Source organism: Dermacentor andersoni, chromosome 5, assembly GCF_023375885.2.
Source record: "Dermacentor andersoni chromosome 5, qqDerAnde1_hic_scaffold, whole genome shotgun sequence".
Taxonomy (NCBI): Eukaryota; Metazoa; Arthropoda; class Arachnida; order Ixodida; family Ixodidae; genus Dermacentor; species Dermacentor andersoni.
In genome coordinates, this window is record NC_092818.1 from 133,593,773 (window position 1) to 133,602,665 (window position 8,893).

The window sequence follows — 8,893 nt, forward strand, 5'->3', positions numbered from 1 at the left end:
GCCGTCATAACGAAATAACACTGCTGGGCGCCGAAAGCCGTCGAGCTATTCTGACCCTCGTCTTGCATCAGCCAAGGACAATAGGTCGCTGGCTCATGACGCAGCTAGGTATAACCCTGTACGTATTACCAGCAGTTTCTCGGCCCCCATGGCGCCCGAACCTCTCGGTAGTAATTGCTAGTATTCTGTTTCCAGTGCAAATACGCTAGGCACGGGAAAAATAGAGAGAACAAGCGCTGGTGCCCAACCACAAACCCACACGACGAATGAATTGAAAGTCATTTTTGCTGCTGAAAGGACTCACACAAAAAGGAAGACACATTGACGACAGCATGGGCGTCCGTCGTCATTGTGTCCTTTCAGCGGCCAATATGAATTTCAGCAAATAACGAAGCCAAGAACCGGTTACCGTGAAACAGAAATTATCGTTTACCTGGTGTGTCCCCAAACTATCTGAATGAAAATGTATTTAGGCTTTAAAGTATAGCTCCTGCAATAGCTTAAGAGTCACCTTAGCCTTCACTTATTTTTTCTCTGTATCACGTACCATTCCTAGCGTTCCATATTTGTGCGCAGGCGGGCCTCGCCTGTAGAACACTGGCCTGCCGATCATACCGGCCGGTACGAAGACCTTGTTCTGTTGCACTCCGAAGTAAGCGATTGCACTGCCCGCGACGAAGACTACGTCCGACGTCGAGTGTCTCGCCATCTCTCGGCGCTGGACAATGCGCGCCGCGCTCAGCCAGGCTCGCCAGAAGGAACCACCCCGCGGCGACTCGGGGAACTCGGCGAAATATCTGTCCATGTCATGCTCGTTGCGCATACCGTGCGGGAATCCATTCGCCAGCTGCATAGCGCGCAACTTGGCCAGGGCGTTCTCCAGGGAGAGCGAGTCAAGCCACAAACTTTTCTTCAGCTCGCCCTCGTAGTACTTCTCGAGACGTGAGAAGATGCTGTCCGTCTACCTTAGGTAGCTTTCAGGTACGGCTGCAAAGCGGGAGGCAAGGAATGAAAAGACGCAGACGTATTAAAGGCACACCAAAGAGAAACATTATTTGAGCCGCATTAGTAAACTACCCTTCTACGATGCCCAAACGCCCGTATTATCGTTATAACAGGCTTGGTAAGAGAGAAAAGCTCACCGTGACGAAATGAACTTGGACGGCGTCTGCTATGATTTAGTAAATTCTTTATCGACAAAGGTGGGGTACACTGTATTCTAAGAGAGCCTATAAGACTTAAGTTAACAAGCTTAAAGAGCTTTTGCTGAGCGAATACGAGAAAATACTTGGAAATTTACGATGCCACACTGACGTGCCGGCGCGGGGTTTCGGCGCACAATTCGAAAAATGGAAGCTTGGTTTTTATTCGCTCTTCTAATAACCAACCTGACACAAAATGATTGAAAATTAACTTTCGAAAGAATGTCAGACTCAATTTACTAGTGTCTTTTTTTTCTTCTTTAATGTGCCTAAAAGCTCCACACTTGTACGAGGTTGCTTATAAGAACGCTAGGACAAACACTCGCATAGAGGCGTTCCCATTTTTATGCGTCGCTGGTATGGCGCTACAATACAGATTTAGCGGGGACTGCGGCAACCCGGCTGTGCAGAGAAGAAACTAAAAAGGAAGTATAAGATGGTTAGTTGTATGTACCAGTAATGAACAAAGGCGCTTTGAGCCCCTGGCCCGGGGCTTTTTATTGGCGGTGAGTGGTTACCATATAAAAATAATGGAAGACGGCATTCAAGACAATTAAAGCCTTGTGTGCACTTAGGTTGAAGTAATTCTTCAGCTTGTTCATGCCGTCAAGTTGTTTCACCTGAGTAGGTTTCAGGGGAGCTTGTTTGCCCAGTGTCAAGTCTGGTTTCCTATGGTATTCTCTTCATCCGCTTCCTCATTCTATCTCTTTCTTGACGTTTCCTCGTTTCTCTAATGGGCCTTCGCTATTTTGTGGCCTGGGTTCGTGACTAACCCCTAAAGTCGTAGCCCCGAACTATTTGTCGGAGTTAGGGAACAAAACCTGAGCGTATGTGCGCGTAGGCATTTACCCTGAAACGAGAACCTCGTGTCAACTCCTTTCTCTCCATGTATGTCTTGCAACCCCGCTCATTTTCGCAACGTGTATCACTACACCTCAAACGAATCGACACACATTCCTCGCCTCTTCCGATTTGTCTCCTGTTGGAAACGATGTCACGTACGAGAGGGCTCATCAAATGTGGTCCACGCGTATACCTTGCAGCAGGTGAACGCCCATGAGAGGTGCCTCCAGGACCTGCGACACCCGTGTGACGCACTGGTACCGGATGGCGACACTAGTGAGCAGGCCGAAATGGTCCGTGTGACGACCGAAGCCGGCCAGCTGGCGCACGATGCTCCAGGATATAAGGCGGTGGAACTCAGCTTCCCTGCATGGCGTCACGAGCAGCCCGAGCAGCGCGACAGCGTTCGAGTTGGCGTAGACAAAATCCTCGCCCGTGTAGCTACCATGCGAGTAGTGTGCAACCATGCGCCCAAAGTTGTCTGCAAGACGGACGTAATTCAGGTCAGTGTAAGCTAAATCAATGCGTTAGAAGCCACCGACATCGATTGTCAAAGAACGCGTTACAACTTATTTGATGTCGGCTATAGGATTTCGTTGAGCGGAGTCATATATAAACCACCAAAAGGACAAAGGAAGGCCAAGCTCGCCACACACCCAGGAAGAAAGTGGCGTGATACGCAATGACTCCACCACGTGAACTCACCATGTGACCCACGCGATGGCGGATTACGTTGTTTCCGAGATCGACCCAGTTTGCTATCATCACTCTGCGCGGCATCGATCCACTTTACGAGGCGAGGAACAGAACGAGTAGACGCGACAATGTCCGTAGAAAAAAGTAAAGAAGCTTTTTCTCCAGTAAATGAATTATGCCATTGAAGGCGTATATTTGTTGCAGCGAGGATATTTAAGTACCATATGTTGTTTCCTTGCGAAACTCCCAAGAAAAAGCCGTTCACCGACAGGTTTCTTGTGATAGTACAAATGACTATTGTTGCGAAGTCGGGGGTCCGTGCGGTCAACGAAGTTTCCATTGGTGGTGCCGTGTCAGGTGCCGGGAGAAAGGATTCCGAGCAACGTTTTAAGAGAATGAAGAAAAGGGAATACATTGAAAAAGGTACACTCCAATTATCGGAGCACAGTATGGTAGCGTCTTAGCATCTCCGAGTCACACTGTCTCCGAGCCTCCTCCTCAGACGTCTCGATCCACTTTTGTTGCCTGTGTCGTCATTGTTCATGGCTTCCACTAATCCGGCGTCAAGAGACAGATGGCGTCAGGAGACTAATCCTAGCGTCGGCGAGCTGGTTGCCCCGTTCAGTGCGCCGAAGTTATCGGTGAGCGGGTGCCCCTTTCGGTGCGCCGCAGGTGTCGGAAACGCACGCACATCACTGGGAACAAACAAAGAAAACAGGAGGAACGCACGTTGATTCCTATCCCCGGCGTGATCATGCCAATTTGGGCTGCTGATAGACGTGCAAATTCGTAGCCTTGCACCGACCTTCACTCCGGCGTGGACAGGCCAATTTGGGCTGCTGACAACTGCATGTCGCAGGTGTGGCCTTTCTACCCCTGAACGGCCGCCGGGCACAACACTACATAATCCGATTCGTTATATGGGTACACTTCCCGGCTTTCGGTTAGAGATCCACCAACCACCCATTAATTGGTTGACATTCCTGCTTCAAACCACAGTGAAGTCCGAAGAATATCTGCGGCACAGTTAGGTGTAATTTAAACTACCTGGCTTCTTGTGCGCAATTTTAGCGTATATAGGAAGGGGACCCAAAATAACGAGAATTTCACAATTTGCATATTTTTCCCTTAAATTTTATTTCGCAAGCATGCCTTCAGGCATAATAGATATGGGGTCCCAAAAATACTAACAGATTTCTTTTGTCTTGGTAGTCCAACGGGGAACTGTAGTAAGGGCCATGTACGTCGGTAGATCGTTCATGGAGAAGGCCTGTCAGACCAAGGTGGCAAAGGTGCGTTTGATAAGTCCGGGACAATTCCACAGCCGGTGTGCAACGTTAACATTCCCAATACTGGTGTCGCAGAACGGACAGGAAGATTCACATGGGCCGCGGTATTGTTGTGGCCATAAGGCAGTCACCACCGGCGTAAGGGCAACCCCGTTTCTTTGCCACTTTTTTCGAATGTTGCCATACATTATTCACCTTCAACGTATGCTCTCTCGGGGACGTATATATATATATAATGCGCTTGCATTAGTGCTTCATTCATTATTCAAAACTGTTCTCGGAACTCTTGCAAACTGATGACCCTCAGTGCTTCCGTGGTATCTTTCTTTACCTCTACCGCATCTTGAAAACGCGTCCCTTAACCTGTCATTTCAGTCTTGGAGACAAGTCCCAAAGGCCAAAGGATATGAGTACAGATGATAAGGTATACACTACTGCTGTCGTCACTTCTGTAGCACACGCTCATTGCTGTGTGGGCGGGCGCGTTGTCATGTACAAAACACTCGCTTGAGTTCTCGAAATTGCGGTGTTTTTCTTTTCTTTTTCAAACTGCTTTACACACAATCGTTCGTACACTTGCTCGTTGACTGTTTAGCCTTGTGGTACAGATTTAGAATAAACAAGCTAAGCTTGGAAAATTACTGCCGTCCTTCACCCCTCCCTCCAACTTCCTCTGTATGTCTTGATGCTTTGATGCTCTTGTATATGCAACAATTTTCACCAAATTTTGCCGCACAATAGACGTACGAGGTAGGTTATTATTTTTCTTTCTCTTTCTTTTTTCCCTTTGTACTTTTACACTTTGGCGACTACTGCCACAGCAATGGGACAACTTCCCAATCGATGGTCATGCGACCACAGTAATTTGCGATACCCAAGCAAAACCTACCGTTCGGTCCACGATTCTGGTGAGCAAAATTAGCACCACAATCAGCCCGGGGAGGGCCGCAGTCGCCCTGAAGCAGCAGACGCAGGGGTCAACGCCATCACGGTTTCGCGGTGCCTCTATGGCACGCGGATCTGCTGGCCACTCGTCAGTCTCGTAGAGCGAGTCCATGCGCTCCAGCGAATCCATTCTTCTGAAACGACAAGTGACAAAATATTTCTATGCGCCAGCTCAAAGTTCTCAAACACGCGGACAGAACAATGCCCGCGCACTGCGCGCCTGGGTGACTCGCACACATCGTTTCCCCTTATAATCTACAGAAGCCTAAAGGCGCGTCCACTCTAGCGGTAAGGCGCGATGCTACCCAGTCGCTCTGAACCTGCGTGCTCATGGCTCATAAGAAAATATCTGGATCTAGAAGCTAAGCAATCTTACTTATCAACCAGGTATGTTTCGGAGGTTGTCATAGCTGCGAGCAGGGAAGCCCTGGCCACTATCACCTCGCTTGCTTGCTTGCTTGCTTCCTTCCTTCCTAAATTATGGCGCGTACCCACTACCCGCGATTGGCCAAGAAGCCGGCGCTTAAACACGTTGGAAGGGGGGAGAAAACTTAGGGAAAAAAGTATACGTGAGGGAGTAGTTGAAATAATACAATGAAATAAAGTAGACAAGCTAATGTTAGAGACGTTTTTTGTCCTTAGAGGAAAGCGTATGGTATTTAAAGGGAGAACAAACTGGAAGGTAATAAATTTTAGTCAGTTGAAATTGGAATTTTCCAAAATCATAAATAATACATGAGTAAATCAACCAGTTCTTCCCCTTGCGTAACAAAGGAACTTGCATACGGCCATGCATACGTTTATGTGGCTAACATTCAATGTAGATGCCCCAAAAGAGAGAATGTTCTCAGTGTTTACAGCAATGTCTGATTTTCCTAATGGAATTTCGAAGTACTTTTTTCTCTGGATTGCAAATAAACGGCAGATTAATAAAACATGATCAATGGTTTCAGGTTGATATATATATATATATATATATATATATATATATATATATATGGGTATAGACAAAGAGAACATATGCACCTTTTCATTTCATCATTTCAACATATTGCAATTGGACAGTGCAGCCTCAGGCACTGCATTCTAACAGCTCCTGGCTTGCGGACCCAGTTGGGCTTTAGAAGACTTCAGGAAGCTTTTATAACGGAACTGTTAGCCTCTTGTTGGTCGGGATTTTTCGCGACGTCATCATCATGGAAAAGAAAAGAACCTTCAGCAATTGAAGTGGAAAGTGCATGCATTCCTTGATATCACGCATACAACGGACACCACAGCATTCATTTCAATAAACAACAAGCATAAAACAAGTTTTGCGCAAGCTGCCGCGACGACGGCAGCTTACGACGTGGGGAGTGACGTCACTAGCCTTTCATATATAAAATAACCAGCTTAGCAACTGATTTCATTGTTGTTGCAGTAGCGCTAACGGTAGGCACCGCATAGGTAGGACTCCCGAGGAGCAGCGTGAATACGAGGAACGGTAAAGGGAAAGGAAACGGCAATACGACCAGCGGTGGCATACTGCCGCTGGTTGTATTGCCGTGAAATTCTAGCACAGGGGATGTCCGCACGTTCACATTCTCCTGTGGCTAAATAATGCGCCGGAGGAGGAACTGAGCAATAAAGCAGTGGATACCCCCCTCAGCAGGTGTAGTGGTGGTTTTCAACAGCGGGGCCAGGATGGCGAGTCATCTTCCTGACTTTTTTTTTTTTCACATTCAGGACTCAGGGCTCTAGATGATGTCATCGTTAGCGGTTGGACGAACTGAAAGAAGTGGCTGCTTAATGTGTAAGCAACTTCTTCTTTTACATTATTTTATATTAATCCTCGTACCAAAAAAAGTGGAACTTGACTTTCAAAAGCACACACTAATGACTGCTCAGCACTTTCGTGCACCTTCAACAGAAAGAAACACACACCACACGCGCTCACTCCCAACTGGTATTAATGCACGTATGGAAAAATACCTACATAGAAAATGGATGCATCGCGCATGTCAAGACGAGGCACAAAACTAGCATACATCTAAGGCACTTGTCCATATCAATTAATAAAATTGAATTCTTTATCATGTAGTAATAAGGATGCTTGGCTTAAACACGGTGCGGCATTCTTGGTGATGATAGGCTTCCGAGATTTCTCGTGTGGTTTGGTTAGGGTGACGGAACAAAATGATTGCGTTTTCGAAGATGGGTTTGCAAGGACACGATGTAAGGCGAGATGAGAGGATGGCGCGCCGTTTAATGAATTTCTGTGCTCTCTGGGGCGTACGTTGACACATATGCCTGTTTGGCCAATGTATATATTCATTGTTTTATTCAAAAACACCCCCAAAGGCCCTCATTACGAGGGTATTACATAAGGGGGGGGGGGGGGCGATCACAGGCACTGGTCATAGTTTGTACATCATACTAAAAACAAGAGAATGTAACAAAAGTAATCATACAGTGAAACATAGGTAATATACCAGATAATTAAGTCACAATTATTACAGAGAAAACATTAGTACATATAAGGAGAACATAAGGCAACTGCAATGAAAAACACCAACAGACATTGAAAACAGTGTAAAAGTCCAAAAAATAAAGATAATAACAATATTACTTGACAAGTCGTGAGCTAAATAAATCTTGAAACTTAGTCAAGTCTGGTTCCGTGGCAATAACTGATGGTAAGGCGTTTCATTCAGTTATTGTGCGTGGTAAGAACGAATATGCATAATGGGATGACTGGCAGTTAATGCGTTTGACTTTGTATGGATGGTCAGGGCCTGGAAATATAACTGGTGGTGACTGAAAGAAATAATCATGAAGTGATGGATGGTGATAAAGCTTATGGAAAAGTGCTAGGCGAGAAATTTTACGGCGAAGTGTTAAGTTGTCCAACTCGGCTTTATTCTTTAACGAGGTCACGCTGGTCTAACGTGAAAAAATACTGAAAAATAAATCGCACAGCACGGTTCTGCAAGGCTTCGATGTTACCGATGGTATAAGTTTGTTCGGGATCCCAGATGGCAGACGCGTATTCTAGTTTAGGGCGGATTAATGACCACAGCTTAGGGAAATTTTATATAAAACTTTCGAGACCTAATCTACAGAACGATTAACATGTTTCCGGCTGCATTTTCTATCGCCCAATGATGTGGCCTGTGCCCTTCTGCGCACAATGGAGCAAATGCCACTTAGTCTGTGTGGTGCAGAAAATGACACCCGGACACCATAACGCTTTGCCACATTTTTTTGGTCGTGTGAAATTTTATATACGTAAGGAAGAACTGCCAATTTCTCGTTTCCCTCATTTTTAACAGAACGGCAAAGCCCGCATTTTCGTTGCTTTGCAATACGCACGAGTTTTTCCCAAACTCATGTGATCAGGTGCATAGGGTAACCTGCGGCCTTAAGGCATTCCACTTGCACTCGAAAACCTGTGCTCAGCTTGTGCATGCAAGTTTTTTCCAAGGCTGCACGTAAGTACGACAGAACAATTCCGCGTTTTACACTTTACAATAAAATTTCACACGACCTAAAAGATGTGGCAAAGATGTGGTGTTTGGTTGTCATTTTCTGCACCACAAAGGCTAAATCGCATTTGCTCCACTGTGCAGAGAAGGGCACAGGCCATATCATTGGGTGATAAAAAATGAAGCCTGAAACATGTTAGTCGTTTTGTCGCTTGTGTCTCGAGAGTAGTGTACAAAATTTCCCTACGCTATGGTCATATGTACATTGGTAAAACAGGCCGATGTGTCAACGTACACCTCAGAAAGCACAGCAATTCATTAAACGGCGCGCCATCCTCTCATCTCGCCTTGCATTGTAAATCGCGTCCTTGTAAACCCATCACATTATATCGCGTGTGGTGTCTCTCTTTTTCTACGCCCTTTGTGTTTATAGCGCTCTAAGTTTTTATAGTAA